This window comes from Taudactylus pleione, unplaced genomic scaffold (assembly GCF_031769625.1).
Source record: "Taudactylus pleione unplaced genomic scaffold, aTauple2 ptg000556l, whole genome shotgun sequence".
Lineage (NCBI taxonomy): Eukaryota > Metazoa > Chordata > Amphibia > Anura > Myobatrachidae > Taudactylus > Taudactylus pleione.
The window spans coordinates 13,276,256-13,292,159 of NW_028284958.1; positions in this window are offsets into that span (position 1 = coordinate 13,276,256).

Here is a 15,904-nt window from a genome sequence, read left to right on the forward strand (position 1 = left end):
CACTAAGTACGTTTCACAGTACACTTGTTCTGCTTTGTATCCCACCACTTTTCTGATGTTTGTTGACTACTGCTGCTACTGTTTCCTTAGCAGTTATCACTGCAAACCTTGGCTTGTGGAATTCTGGATGTTGCAGATTCCTATATAAGCCTTTTGATTTTTAAACATATGAATTTCTGTTGGCATGTTCTGTATGTCGTACATTATATTTTCTGTTCCAAACGTTAGGCTGATGGGTTTTTGTAACACTGTTTCACTGTGTGGATTCATGATATGAACAATGACAGGGTGTAGTACCAGCAGCTTTGTGCCATAGTCTAAATCTAATCCTCAAGGCCTAGGTTCTGGGTCTTTATCAAAATAGTTTTTTTTTTTCATGTTTTTTTTTTTTTCAATTGACTTATTTATTATTATTTATTACCAGTTATTTATATAGCGCACACATATTCCTCAGCGCATTCCAGAGAATCTTTGGCCATTCACATCAGTCCCTGCCCTATATTCCCTATCACATGCTCACACACATACACACTAGGGTTAATTTTGTTTGGAGCCAATGAACCTACCAGTATATTTTTGGAGTGTGGGAAGAAACAGGAGTACCCGGAGGAAACCCAAGCAAGCACAGGGAGAATATACAAACTCCAGTTAGGGCCGTAGTGGGAATCGAACCAACGTGAGGCAGTAACGCTAACCATTACACCGTCTGTGCTGCCTCTCCCTTATAGCAGTTCATTTGATATTTAAACTTGTAAGATTTCTTAGCAATGCTATATTATGTTTCTACAGAGGGTTAATAGTTTTTATCATTAAGCTTTGCTGCCATCGTGAATCTGGTGGGAATCTCTGTTGCCAGTCCATTTAGTCTGCTATGTGGGTAGCATTCCTGTGGCACCCTTTCTCGTCTCAGCAGAGGCAATGGCATCTTAGCCATGTCACATGATGTTTTTTCCACCAATTAGGTCTGCAGTTCTGACCACCTGACTTGTACAGCCTATAAGGTTGAAGGGCACAGTTCCTGTGTTCTGACCTTTGCCAGAAAAATCATCTGTCCGTTACCTGGCTCCAGGTGGTATTCGCAGTTTACCCGTGTGGTATCAACAGGCCTACAGTTCTGTACCTGTTCGGTTCACCTGTGCAGTTATTACCAGCCTGCAGTGCTGTTCCTGTTCTGCTCAGTTCACCTGTGCGGTATCACAACTCCTGTAGTTCTATTCCTTTTCAGTTCACCCGTGCTGTATCACCAGCCAGCAATTTTGTACAGTACCTGTTCAGTTTAGCTGTGCGGTTATCGTCAGCCTTGCAGTCCTGTTCCTGCTCTGCTTACCTGTTCGGTATCATCAGCCCTGCAGTGCTGTTCTTGTTCAGTTCACTTGTGCTGTTATCACCTGTCCTGCAGTTTGGTTCCTTATCTGCTCACCTGGACGGCCTCAGCTTCAGTCCTGTTCTGTTTATCATCGTGGCAGCAGTCGCCAGCGAATGACACGAGTACTTTCTGTTGTTGTAGCTCAGCAGCACTTTCTTCAATCACCAGCGCAGTCACCAGTATACTCTGCTCTAACTACCAGCACAGACTCCAGTACTCTTGCTGCTGCACCTAAACTGAGCTGTCTCCAATCACGTCACAGACATCAGTACTCTCTGCTTTGACAACTACAGTGCAATCTCCAATTACCAGCACAGACATCTAAACTCTCTGCTGTACAGTACAGAGCTGTCCCTAATTATTTATCAGTGCAGACATCAGAACTGTACTTTCCAGTAATCAGTGCTGTCTTCAACATCTACCATAGTCTGGGGACATCCTTGCTGTATCAGCTCACTAAGAACAGCGTGATGAGTATTTAGCTCATTTGCTGCCTACCTTAGGTCCACTGCCTCTAGTAGTCTGCCTACTCACTACCATTGAATCAGCATTAGCTCTGTTCTCAATTTCATAAGGAGGAGCATCATAAAGCCCCCTAACTTCCATCATTCCACTCACACACCAGCCATGTTATGAATCCCTGGGTAGATTCACTGTGGGATTGATTTGGCTGTCAGAAATGAAGAGCACAACAAAATAGAATAAGACTGAGTAAGAGAGCAACCCAAAGGCCAGTAATAGTCCTAGAGTCAATTGATAATTAATGCCTTGATGGTGAGTGTGTACTTGATAGAAATGCGGCCTAGTGGCCGAGTTGCAGCCCTGAGTGCTGATGTGTACAAGGTTTGAGATGTGAGTCAATTGATAATTAATGCTTTGATGGTTGATGTGTACTTGATAGAAATGCAGCCTTGAGTACTGGTATGTACTTAGCTGGGATGTGGCCTTGTGGCCAAGTTGCAGCCTTAAGGGCTAATAAGTACTTGGCTGGGATAGACCTTGTGGCCAGTTTGCAGCCTTGAGGGCTGATAAGTACTTGGCTGGGATATGGCCTTGTGGCCAAGTTGCAGCCTTGAAGGTTAATAAATACTTGGCTGGGATGTGGCCTTGTGGCCAAGTTTCAGCCTTGAGGGCTGATAAGTACATGGCTGGGATGCTGCCTTGTGGCCAGGTTGCAGCCTTGAGGGCTGATAAATACTTGGCTAGGATGCGGCCTAGTCAGCCGTGAAGTGATAAAGAGAGTCCAATCAGACTAGGAAGTGCAGCTGAAACTGCTGTAAGATTGGTAACTGAAAGTCCACTCAGACGCAGGCAGTGCTGCTGGGACAGCAGTACGATAGAAACTTAATTATCCACTCAGATGCATTGGTGCGGCTGAGATGGCTGTAAAGTTGGTAACGAACAGTCCGCTTTGATACTGCAGTGCAGCTGAAACTACTGTGAAGGAAAATAATCGAAGTCTGCTCAGATGCCACAGTACGACTGTAACAGAAGGTAAACACGCTGACAGGAGGTACTGGATACATCAAGAGAATGATCTCCACACATGGAACCAGAAGCCACGTAACAAACGCTATAGCTGGCATCTGAGCATGGATTCAGCAGAGGTAAAAAAGGAGAGAGCTCCAACCAGGAGAGGGCAAAGATGATGGAGCAGCCAGGTAGGGGTGACCTCACGAAATAACAGCACAGTATCCCAGGCTCCTAGCAACGAGTTTGAGAAGACTGACCGGACCCCTGTTGTTAATCAAGACGCAGCGGCGGCTTGTGACAGGACCTTGAACTGAGTTCACCCAATCCTAGAGCCCTGACAGGTTCCAATCTGGGAAACAGCCTAAATACCACCACAACACATCCTCACACATGCCTGTAACTACTGTACAGTGAGCTAACAAATCAATAGTGATGATAATAAGAACAACTAATATTTTGGACCTGCTAGAATTTTATTTTTTTTCCTCCCTTCCTTCATATACTCTCTCTCTCCACTTTTCCTCCCATCTGTTATTCTTGCCCTCTTCCTTGCATCTCTCTCAATCCCATCTCTCCGTTTTCCTCCCATCTCTCTGACTCCCCCTCACATATCTGTTTCCTCTTCGTTCTCCCGTCTCTCTCTCACTTTCTATCTCTTCCCCTTTCTTCCACACATCTCCCTCTCTAACACCCTTCTCTCTCTTTAGCTTTACCTCCCATCTCACTCCACCTCTTCCAGTTATCTCTAACACTCTCTTCCTCTCATTCTCTTTCCCCTTCTTCCTTACATATCTCTCTCCCTCTTCCTCCAATCTCTTGCTTTCACCATTTTCCTTGCATTTCTCTCTGCCTCTTCCTCCAATCTTGCTCTCTTCCTCTTCTGCCATCTTTCTCTCTGATATATTTCTCCCCATATTTCTCCCATCTATTTTTCTATCCCTCTCTGTCTCCCTCTTCATCCCATCTGTCTCTCTCCCTCCTTCTCCCATCTTTCTCTCTTCTTTCCTCTTTCTCCCATTTCACTTATTCTTCATCCTATTTCTCTCTTCCCTTCTTCCTCCCAACTGTCCATCTCTCCCTCTTCTTCCATCTATCTTTATCTCTACAACCTCACACTCAGTTTCCAGTGATCCAGATGCTCAGTTTGAAGCACCAAGCTCTTGTCTGACTGGGCAGTGAGACTGTTGCTTGATAGACTGCACAATACCACCTATTCAAATGGGACATATGAATATGTGGTCCTATGCACATGGGTTCCTAATACAACTGATCAGCTCATTGGATAAAGCTATCTGCATGGAAAGAAGTGGTGTTACCTCCTCATGGACTGCAGACTAGGCCTCTCAGTCCCTCAGACTCAGTTGACAGTGTCAAGAGTTGCTGATCCTGTTACTATGGACAGAGGATGAGGGATATGGTATGAAAGCATGGAGAGGGCCATGAGTAGAAGTGTGGGAGGAGGGGAGAGCAGTCAGTATGGAGCAAGGCTCTGGACAGAGAACATGTCACAGCTGTGTCATGTATGTTCCTGATACTCTGTCTGTGGGGCTGATTCAGAGATATGTGGTAACCCAATGGTTAGCGCACATCTCTCGATTGTGCAGTACGGGTCTGTGAACCCACACTTACTCCAGCAGCAGACAGTCTGTAATTGACAGTCTGCTGCCGTTTCTAAGCGGGAAGGGGGTTACCACGGCCCCTGTTTCACAATACAGAGGCACATTGCCACCATTGGAGGGGAGGGAAGAGGAAAGGATTGGCTGACGGAGAGTTCCTGACCTCTTTTGTGTATATGCGGTGATCAGCTAGAGTCAGCCGGCTGAAGAACATGCAGATGATTCGATGTTGCATCCTTGGACGCAGCTCGGATCGGCAATGCATGCAGGAGGCGTGAAGCCTCCTGCTGCATTACCATAATAGTGCTATCAAAGCTGCTACCATGTTATCAGCTGCGATAGCAACAGCGTCTGAGCCTGAATCACCCCCAGAATGTCTATCTGGGTGCAAACTTTTCTAGTGATAATATCCCTAGCTTCTAATAATATCCCTGGTCATGAGAGGCTTCCTGAATGATACTGGCCAATACCAGCAGAAGCTGTAGCTGGTTCTTTTATTTTATCCATATACAGAAGCAAATTTTCAAATGAAATGAAATGCTAATTTTAAAGGAGACAAATATTATATTGGGGTGAGCTGTAAGAGGAACTGGAAATGGGCATGTTATTTTGTGGATCATTGCTGGCAGTTGCAGCTGTTAGTAGGGGGCCTAGGAACTAACGTATAGTATGTGTAAGAAGAAAGATTTATAAATATAGTAATGTAGTAATGCCCTGTTAATGAGTATCTGTGCCATGATCTGCTGGTCTCTATAATATTACTATTTAAAAGCTAAAGCTGGGTACAAACCTGACAGATATATCTACAGATGATGGTCGTTCATACACAATGAACAACCATCATCTGTCATTTGGTTGTGGGATGTGTCATGCCCCCCAACCCGCGGCCTCTGCAGCAAGTGTATGGACGTTCAGGGTGGTTGGCAGGCTGCCCGTACACACAGCACGATGGACAGGTATATCTGCCATCAGCTGCAGCAACATATTGCTGGTATATACTGGCCGACGGGCACCCAATATATTGGTCGATCAATTGATCGGCCAATATATCTGCCAGTGTGTACCCAGCATAAATCCACTTTTGTGTATACTTTTTAGGATTAAATATAGCCATTTGGTTTGTTAAAGAAAAAATAAACACTTGATAAAAAGGGGAGATGCAGGTGCACACTAGGGGCCGTATTCAATTGCCGGCGAAAAGCCGTTATTGTCGATACTTTTTCGCCGATGATGTCATTTCGCCATTCTGAAGTTATCCCCGTATTCAATTGGGGAGACTTTTCGCAGGTGCAAACAGTCAATGCAAAAGAACCAGCGAAAAGTTTTCACCTACGAATAGGTATTGGAAAAAAGTGCAATTTTGGGGTACAAACTTCCAGAAACCACCCAGCACCCCTTGGACAGTCCCCCAAAGGTAAAACTGTGTAATTTTTTTAAAAAAATTTACACAGGACACCCAAAAAATACTTTCGTTTTGGGGGCAAAAAAAAACAAATTTGGGGGACAAGCTTTAAAACTATTGAAATAGACTCGGGAGGGGGGGTCCCCAAGTATGTGGCAGGTGTTTTTTGGATTGCAGGTGGTTCACATTAGCCACTTTAAAATATGCTTGAACCCATTTTCAAGTACCCCAAATTTGATGGGACTGCTCATTTTTCAAAAAACCCCTTGCTAAATGCTATTCTTCACCACTTTTTCAAAGACGCAAAAAATAACAGCTATTGAAACCATTCAAACACCTCAAATACCTTCAGCAGGGCTATCCGGGGTTACCCATAGTGAAACCCCATGTAGCAGCATCTTTTTGGGGGTGTCAGGCTGATTTCCCCAAATATGACAGCACTTTTTGCTCATTCCGATTTGGCTGGATGCCGTTTTCACCGAATTGGAATTGAATACGGAGATACGCGGGGACAAGCGCGATACTTTTTCACACAGAACCAAGCAATGACAGTGAAACTTCAACAATTAAAAAAAATTTTAAGTAAGGTTCTTAGTAGATATTTGGCCAAAAATGTTTGCCCACCTACTACGTCACGGTGAACCTCATGAGGTGGGTCCCTAACATCCCTAATACTGACAAATGAAATACATTTATCTCGGACTTACCTTTAATAGAGCCCACTTAAATGTGTGTACTCCTATATAAAAGACCCATACCAATTAAAGGGGTCTATGTACTAAGCAGTGATAAGTGACAGAGTGAAAAGTGATAAGCCTGTGATAAGTGCCAGCCAATCAGCTTCCAACTGTCATCTCACAGGCTGTGTTTGAAAAATTACAGTTGGGAGCTGATTGGCTGGCACTTATCACAGACTTATCACTTTTCACTCTGTCACTTATCACTGCTTAGTACATAGACCCCAAAATCACCTGGGGCAAGTGGTAGGATTGCTATCCCAAGAGAAGGGGTCTCTCCTTGAAATATACCTAAAGTACACCCATACACAGAGGAAAAAAGGGGGGGGAGGCTGGGCTGCACATCCTAATCTTAAACATAATAAGAGGTGTTACAATGCTGAGACATGTAGTTCTACAGCAGAAAAAAGGGAAGATGCAGGTGCACACTATAAGCACTAAGAATTCTATTGATCAAAATATATATAAAATGTGCATATAGCACTTACCTGTCCTGCAGCGATCTCTTTCTACCCCATCATCTTGCTGGTGCCACCTGATTTGATCAAAATGGCATGAACAGCAGTTTGTACTGCTCATTGGACTCCCAGTGATGTAACTGGGGGCTCACTGTATCTGGACCTATGAAGTTTGGAGGATCTGCAAGAAAAGTAAATGAGTTTTACTTTTCACAGGCTGAGGTTTTTTACTACAAAGAATAAGAAAGGTATGTGAAACCGTTTCTGATGCATCAACAAACGCGTCCACTGTAATAAGAAATAAACACTGCACACGCAAATAAAAAAGGTGGCAAAAAAAGATTTCTAATTATAATTGTCAATTTAAATGAACCTGGCAATATAGGATATTCTTTTTTTGTGTTTTATTTAATTTCTAAAATCACTTAAACACGCTGAGACTACAAAGATGAAAATAAATGAAAAACTTGCTGTCCATGAAAGACAAATCTGGAAGATATTCGCCAAAATGAGTAGATAAACTAGTTGGTGCACCTGCTTGTGACTTATCAGTTCATGTAACCTGTATTTCTTATGGCGCTACAGCTGTCGGTTAGGGTGACTTATTTAAATGTCTCCAAATGCCTGTCAGTGTGGCAACCAGCTGAATACATAAAACAGGCTCTCAAAACCCTTTATGGTGCAGGGTCAAAGTAAATGGAATAATAAAATCCAAATGCTTTTGTCTCATTTTCCATCATCCAAACCTTCTGCATAAATCTGCAGCTTTGCAGTGACCTTAGTGTTTAGCAGAGGGACGGGGCCACAGGTTTGAGGTACATTTGGTCTGCCACTTGGGTCGTTAAAAGCTTTTTTCAATTAATTTTAACTGGCATCCTTAAGGATCAAGCACTCCTTCTTCCCCCTCTTTCTCATTTTACAATCCAAGAAGCAGAACAGTCTGGATCAGACCAACAGGTATCGGTGTTAGTAGGGGTTTTCAGATACGGAGTAAGCAATGGGAATAAGTTTGATTGGATTTCCAACGTACAGCAAGTTTTAGTCCTAGAAGAAAACATTGGCATAGATCATAGTTGCAGTTAAGCTATGTGAGCAAGTTGTACTACTAACAGACAATGATGCAGGTAACATTCTTAGAGTGAGAAAATAAAACTTTGTGGCTATAAAATGTTTATGTTTATTGTCAGAAAATGTAAAATGTAATTACATTTAGGGGTAAATTTATTAAAGTGAGAGGTTTTAGAAGTGAGTTTTAAAAGTGATGTTGCCTATAGCAACCAATCAGATTCTAGCTATTATCTTCTAGAAGGTGCTAGCTAAATGTTAAGTATAATCTGATAGGTTGCTATGGGCAACATTACTTTTAAAACTCACTTTTAAAAACTCTCACTTTAGTAAATTTACCCCTTAGTATTAATTAACAATATTGACAATTTTTAGGGATATTTTCTCTTCTGCTATAGTATGTGGCATTATCCTGAGATGAATAGATGAATATGCTGACTTCATTGGGTGAGCAAACTGTCAGAGCCGTAACTAGACTTTTTGGTGCCCTGTGCCAGAAAGAGCATTGGCGCCCCCCTCATTTTTCAAAGGGACATAATGCACCCAAAAAAGGGGAATGGCCTCATGGGGAAGGGCCAGGGAAGAGATAGTAGAGGCCATTAGATGCTGTGGATGAAATAAGAGGAAGCTACAAGTGAAAATGATAATAAACAGAAATCTGACAGGCCCAAACAGCGCCCCCTGACCTGTGGTGCCCTCTGCGATGCCACCGTCCGCATGACACTAGCTACAGCCCTGCAAACTGTGACATGTTTATTTGATAACCACGCTACAGTACTGAAAGCTATTGATCAATTCTTGCACATTTACCTTTTAGATAGCCCCCAATGAGTTGTGCAATATTTCCATATGTTAGATAATTTAAGTATTTGCTTACCAGAAAAGCCTATCCTTGTAAACTAAGGTCTAGACAAGGAGGGTGATTTTCAATGATCACACTGGCTTATCTGGCAGGTCAGGGCAGTCCTGATTGCAAAGGTAATGCTGCCACCTTCTTCCACCTGACTGATTGCTTACATGTATAGACATGGTTAGTGCCAACAAAAATATTGTGGATGTTTCAGCACCAACTACACCCACGGAGCCATTAGATACAGTTGTTTATTTATGTTGCTCTGATCATAACAACATATGGTGGAAAAACACAGCAGGATGCAGGAAAAAAAAGCAAATTATTTGTTAAAATAAGCAGCAGTTTGTATCCAAGTCAATATGTTAAAGATATTTTAATTTAGACAACCCCTTTAATGATGCTGTTGTCGTTGTTTGTGATGTTGCTGCACCTGCTTTTGTGCTGTACTCCTGCTCATGCACTTAAAGATTGTGTTTTTGCATAAATTGCAGAAAAATGTATTGAACAATGCATAGCAGAATTTTGAGCATGGACCTAGCAATTCTGCTATACTCGTGCAGTGAGGTAAAATGCTGTGACAGGAGGTCCAGAGAGGAATGATGCAGGATAGGGGGTAAGTCGCCTATCCTACAATATTCCTGTCTGATCTCCTTCCATGGAATCTTACTTTACTAGGCTCTGCACCAAGCTGCACAGAGTGCCCACTGCACCGCTGTGGACCCGCATCAGCCACATGATATCCGGGACTCCATCTGGCCCCAAGAACAGTAGTGGATTCATGAGCCTGAATACACTTACTGGTAATAACTCCATATATAGTATTGCATGCATGCTGCATGTTATCACATGATACCATTTATTTACATTCCGGGGTCATGGCTACATTTTACATACAGTACAAGACTGCTGGGGCATTCATACAGGAGTATGATATCACCTTTGTCACCACCAAATAAACACAGCTGTTTCATACAGAGGTGTCCAGTCAAAGGCCTATATACAGTTAATAGGGGACAAAATTAAAGCTGTTCTGTTGTTTCCATCTTTTCCTTCAAACTTTGGTTGAACTGACCACATCCTATGTGATATTGAAGTCACTGCTGTGTTACCTATTTGGGACTCTCTCACCTGTACATCAAAACTTCAACTACTGTTTCAGCTAAGATAGGGGACAACACTTCCATACAGTTATTTTATCTATATTATATTAGTAGTAAAGGGAACTGGTGCATGTCAGGTAACCCCAGTGTCTGCCAACTGCTATGCACCGCTCTGCCCCCATTCTTTTCCTCTCTGTCCCATTCTCCCCCTCTATAACACCCACCTCTCCTCTGTTCCGTGCCCCCCACCACTCTGTAACTCCAGCCCCGAGTCTCGCACCACCTGCCACTCTGTAATGTCCACCCCTCTGCTCAGTCCCGTGGATCCGCCCCCGCTCAGTCCTGCCCCTTCTCCACTATCCCACCCTTATCCCACCCTTATACAGTACTTACGATGTTCCTGAAAGCACATTCCTCAGGCTAAGGTCAGTCTTGTCTTCCTAAGCGGAATGGTATTGAAATGCCGGTGGCTAAACACCGGCGGTTCAAATACCGACTGAGGATGCCTGACAGGATGAAGATCCCAACTGGGGCAGGTAAGTACTATTACCCTCCCATGTCCCCCCCCGTAACCTGAACCCTCCCTTAAGGGTGCTTAACCCTAAAACTCCCAGGGTGGTGCATAACCCTAAGTCCCCATCGGGGGTGTCTAATCCTATCCTCCCCCCTTCTCGCACCCGAAACCGAACCCTCCTGGAGGGGTGCCTAACCCTAACCACCCCCCAGTGGCACCTAACCCTATCCCCCCCTCCCCCTAGCCTAACCATCTAACCCTCCTCGGGGGGTGCCTATCCCTAAGTTCCAACAGGGGTGCCTAAAGCTAACCTACCTCATTTGTTGCAGCGTCCTTCTGTGTTCCGGTGTCGGTATTGAGATAGGTGTCAGCATTTCGACGCCTGTCTTAAATCCCCGCCGGGCATTAGCCGTCGGAGTTTTGACCGGCATTGCGGCCACCGGTCATTTAACTACATCTCCTCCCTAGCAGTGGGAGCTGTTGGGGTATGTGCATGTTGGAGATGAAGATGTCCTTACACAATTATTGTATAAATGTATTTTTCATTTACATTATTTTTATATTCGAGATACTGTAGCTAGCTTTTTATGTGATATGTAAATTTATTGCATGATTTATAAAATGTTTATTTTGTTTTAAATCAGGGGTTTTAATTTGTTTCATTTTCTCAATTCAACTATTACATACAGTTCAAATTTTGCCCCCTTTCTTTGTGTTATTGTTTAGATCAGGGACGGGGAACCTCAAGCTCGGGGGCCGTATAAGGCCCCCGGAATAATTTGGTCTGGTCCTTGGAGATTTTTTCTGCTAGCCTCATCTGGATAGTAGGGTGCCTATAATGGCACCCTGCAGCCATAATCTATGCAGCAGTGCCGCCTGGAGCATCCTTAGGACGCTATAGATGGTCACACCGCTGCCCTTACAGCTCCCTGGAGCATCCTCAGTATGCTACTGGCATTGCTGTATTCACCGGCGATTGTGGCTCGTCCCCGTGGGACATCACACGGAGGGGGCATGGCCTGCACAGGGCCCGCAAATAATGTTATATATATCAAAATGGCCCTCAGCAGAAAAAGGTTCTCCATCCCTGGCTTAGATGGTAATATGTGTCAGTATTACTCACTTTGTACTTCCACTTTAATTTAGGGGTGTCTAACTTCAGATTTCTGTATTGTAAAAATTCCTTCAGATCTCTCTTTAAGTTTGTGCCACTTCTCCTTGTCCATCACTGGCTGCTGATCTTCGCGCTGTTACTCTCACTCCCCCATCTCTTAACTGTCCCACTCCAGGAAGTTGTTCAATCCTAAGGTAACTGCTCCCTCTTACACTCGACTCATGCCTACTCTCTCTCCGTAATACTTCTTGGCAATGTGCCTTTTAGTAGCACCCCTGCAGTTATGTGTGGCACATCCGCCCTACATACAGTAGCCCAACATCTGTATTTTCCTGCGCATTCCAATGGGAGTGTGAGGTAAACTATGTGATGTTGAGGTGTTGATGGAGGATGTTGTGCTGCTGCTATCACCATCCTCACGCCATTCTGATGGCTCGTTACATGAATTACTCCAACATCACCTGGAAATGAATCACCAGTTTAGTGAACAGAAGTGTACAAACAAAAGCAAAAAAAATATATGATTAGAAACTGGCAGACAAGACTCACGAATGCCACACAATCCATTTGTGCCCTTGCTTTCCTTCAGTAGTTTAACCGCACTGTGACAGTTGAGTGATCAGTTAAAATATATATATATATTATTTATATTAACCCCCTCCCCAACCCCTATTGGTGTCTCTGCAATTTGGCAGAAAGTCCCCCTCCTCATCCAACCTGCACCACTGTAGCAGATAATTAATCTCCTGGTTACTAGGTTTTTAGGAAGCCAATGATGTAGAATCTACTGTACCTGGAATCCACTCCCGTAGGGTTCTAAGATGGAAGCTTCCAGCTCACATGTATGTAATAATTCTCTAAAGGTCTGTTCCATCACTAAATTTCATGCGCAGTAGGAGCCAGGGATAGCACCCCAACAACTCCAGCTGCTAGGGTGACGGAACAGACCTAGCCTAGGAGGAGATCTGGCAGCCGGGAACGACGTAAGTATGAAGGGAGGGGCCGAGTGGGCAGCGGTGAAGCTGAGTGGGGTGTGGGGGTTGGACAGAGTAGAGTCGGGGGCAGCCTGAGGTGACCCGGGTCACTTTACTAGTACCATTATAAATTCAAACTGTTTGTCCTCCTGGCCAATAGAAAACTAAAAAATGACCCCCTGGAGACTACAGGAGATACCAGTATTTCCTTATAAGAGATGAGTTGAATGTTAATATTGTATAACTAAAAAACAAATAAATAAGGTTTTACTAAATCAAATAAATAAACAATAGACAACACTTATTTTATTAAAATGTATAAAATGTATTATAACATAAAAAAGATACCAAACCTCCAACATATTATAGATAATCGGTATGCCTGAAAACATTAGACATTGCACAGTAAAATTATGAGTACTTTATATTTAATGCTTTTAATTCATTTTGCTAAAGTAGCTAAGAGAATTTTCATAGAAAATTATGTTTTTCCCCATATAATGGCCATAAGTGAAAAATATATTTGGTTAAATATGATACCAAAAGACAGCTTTATATGTTCCAAAGGACAATGTAATATTTGTTTGAGTAGTATAAAAAAGTAAACAAGCTATTCCCAACAAAATGAATGTAATTAAAAGCAAACAAACAAAAAAGAAGATTGTGACTTATTAATGTGCAGATTTACAAAAGAGTTAACTCATTCTAGTTTGAGAAATTAACTTTAAAATGGGAATAGGCCGCAATGAGGAAATCTAAGCAGTCTGTGCAGCGGTCTATGAACATTTTGCATTGAGGCAGAATGGATTAAAATTAAAGAAGGTCCAAGTGGTACAATTTCCCTTATGTTTCCAAAGAGTATCTTGTCTAAATGACAACTACTGTATACAATGGTCAACTTTGCAAGAGAAAGGTAAGTTGAGAAAAAGCTAAAAGTTAGAACATTACAATATGTACAGTAATATGTAGAATTATTTTCAAAATGATACAGGCCCTGATTCACTACCGATCGCAATACTGCGTACGCACGCAGTTCAACTGTGATAGCAAGCCAAACAACTGCGATCGCAATGCAAACTCAGCACTACATAAGAACGCCCACTTTACCATACGCACAACCGTAATACTTAGCAAAACCATCGGTACAATTGAGTACCATCGGACCCATGCGCACACTTGCACAAGCCCTTACATTACTCAGAAATGCTAACATCCACGCATGCTATGAGACCTCACACTGCATATGGCTTAGTAGTGGCTAATTTATGCACTCCCCTGAAACAGTGTGCGAACGCAATGGCACACCTGTGTTTGGCTGACCCCCCTCCCCATCACCACCCACAAACAGCACTTTCTGTCAATCACTCTGCAATGGGTCTGCGTAGTCACTGTGATCGCAGTCCCAATAGCAGTGCCCGGTTAGCACACGTGCACTATGATGTGTACGCATGCACAGTGCGTAACAATCGCCAGATTGCGTTCGTTTTAGCAACTGCGTTTCTTGCTGAATCAGGCCTACAGTTAACAGATAAACATCTTATTAGAAGGTGTACATTATACAATTGTGAAAAAAATGTGATAGTGAAAATATTCAAAAATTAACAATCAGAAACAAGAAAAAGAATGCATTATGCTATTGCTGCTTTTTAACAATTTGTAAAATATACTGGGAAATGTAACAGCAATTTGTCAAAATCACAGATTTCCAGTAATTTTTATGCCAAGGGACCTGCCAGGTTTTGCCTTTACAAAAAAGTGACACTTTAAACCCATGGCAGAATAGCAGAAATTTTAAAATTTTGGCAAATTACTGTACATTACATTTTCCACTTTTTACAAAATATTCTCTCTTTTTTTAAACCTTTTGTTTGCAATCTCGTTTTTTGTGCACAGAGGTATGTTTAGTAAGAGGGTTAAATATCTTCCCCACAGGGGAATTATAAGAAATTCTTGTCAGGCTTGGTGAATGAAGGAACTGAATAAGTTGCTGATATCAAGACACAGTATCTTAGCATATTAACGGTAGACTTTGCCTTCCTTGTTCTGACCTTTATATTAATGTTAATAGCTTTGGAGAAATAAAATGTAAATTTCCCTCTAAATGGATCAGTGCAAGTTGGGGGCCTAAATGTTGCTTGAAGCATTTGTGTTAAAATTAAAACTTTTATGTTTCACCACTTAATTTTATTAGTTTCTCACTGGGGCTTGCTGAATACACACTAGGCTTCTCTAGTAAATTTTCATAGTCAAAAGATTGGTTGTATAAAGTGTCACAGATTATCCCATTGTATTAAATCAGTAGCATTCTAAAGTTGTCACACAAACTTTCACTAAACAGGAAACACTATTTTCTAAGCTTTAGGTCAATAAATCTTGTAATAAATCTTGTGTTTAATTTTTACTAGATGATAAAAAACATCTATATTTTTACAAGCCATACAAAAATTGTTAATAGCAATGTAACTAACTATCTACTCGTTAGATTGATAGGTATTGTAATAAGCTACCTGAAATGCAAATAAGTATAATATCTAATAATACACATAGAGGGGGCTTTACCAAATGACAAAAAAATATTTTGGTGGCAGAAATGGGACCATTTGTTTATGAAACTAATAGTATTAAATTAATGAAAATAACCCAACTGGTGCTAAGTAATGTTTTCCATGTTTTTACATTGGCAATTCAAGTATCAAATATTGTGGAAGTACTTGTACAGTCACAATGTCTCATCTGGTAGTGCCATATGAGGAGTTATCTTTTAAAGCTAAAAAAATGACCATATATAGACCCGAGCAAAGAACTGGTGCCGAACCACAGCAGGTATATAGAAATCACACAATATAAATACAATCAAGTTAATTGAATTAAAGTAATGGAATTATACACATATAAAAAACACACACATATATATATATATATATATATATATATATAATGCATAAAATACAATAAAAAAATATCAATGATGAGATAATTGACTGAAAGCTGAATATATAGCTCAGCCATATAAAGTGTAACAATTATTATTATTATAACACAAGTGTTCCACAGCAACTTACAAAGTACATAAAAAAAAAGTAACCAGCGACTTACAATACAATACAATACAAAGCAGGACATGTACATGGATAATAAACACAGCTATATTAGCAACCTTTTCACCCTCATAAGCCCTAGTGGGGAGTAAGAGATAAATGAAAATACAGTAGGGAAAAGCACAAGAGAGTAA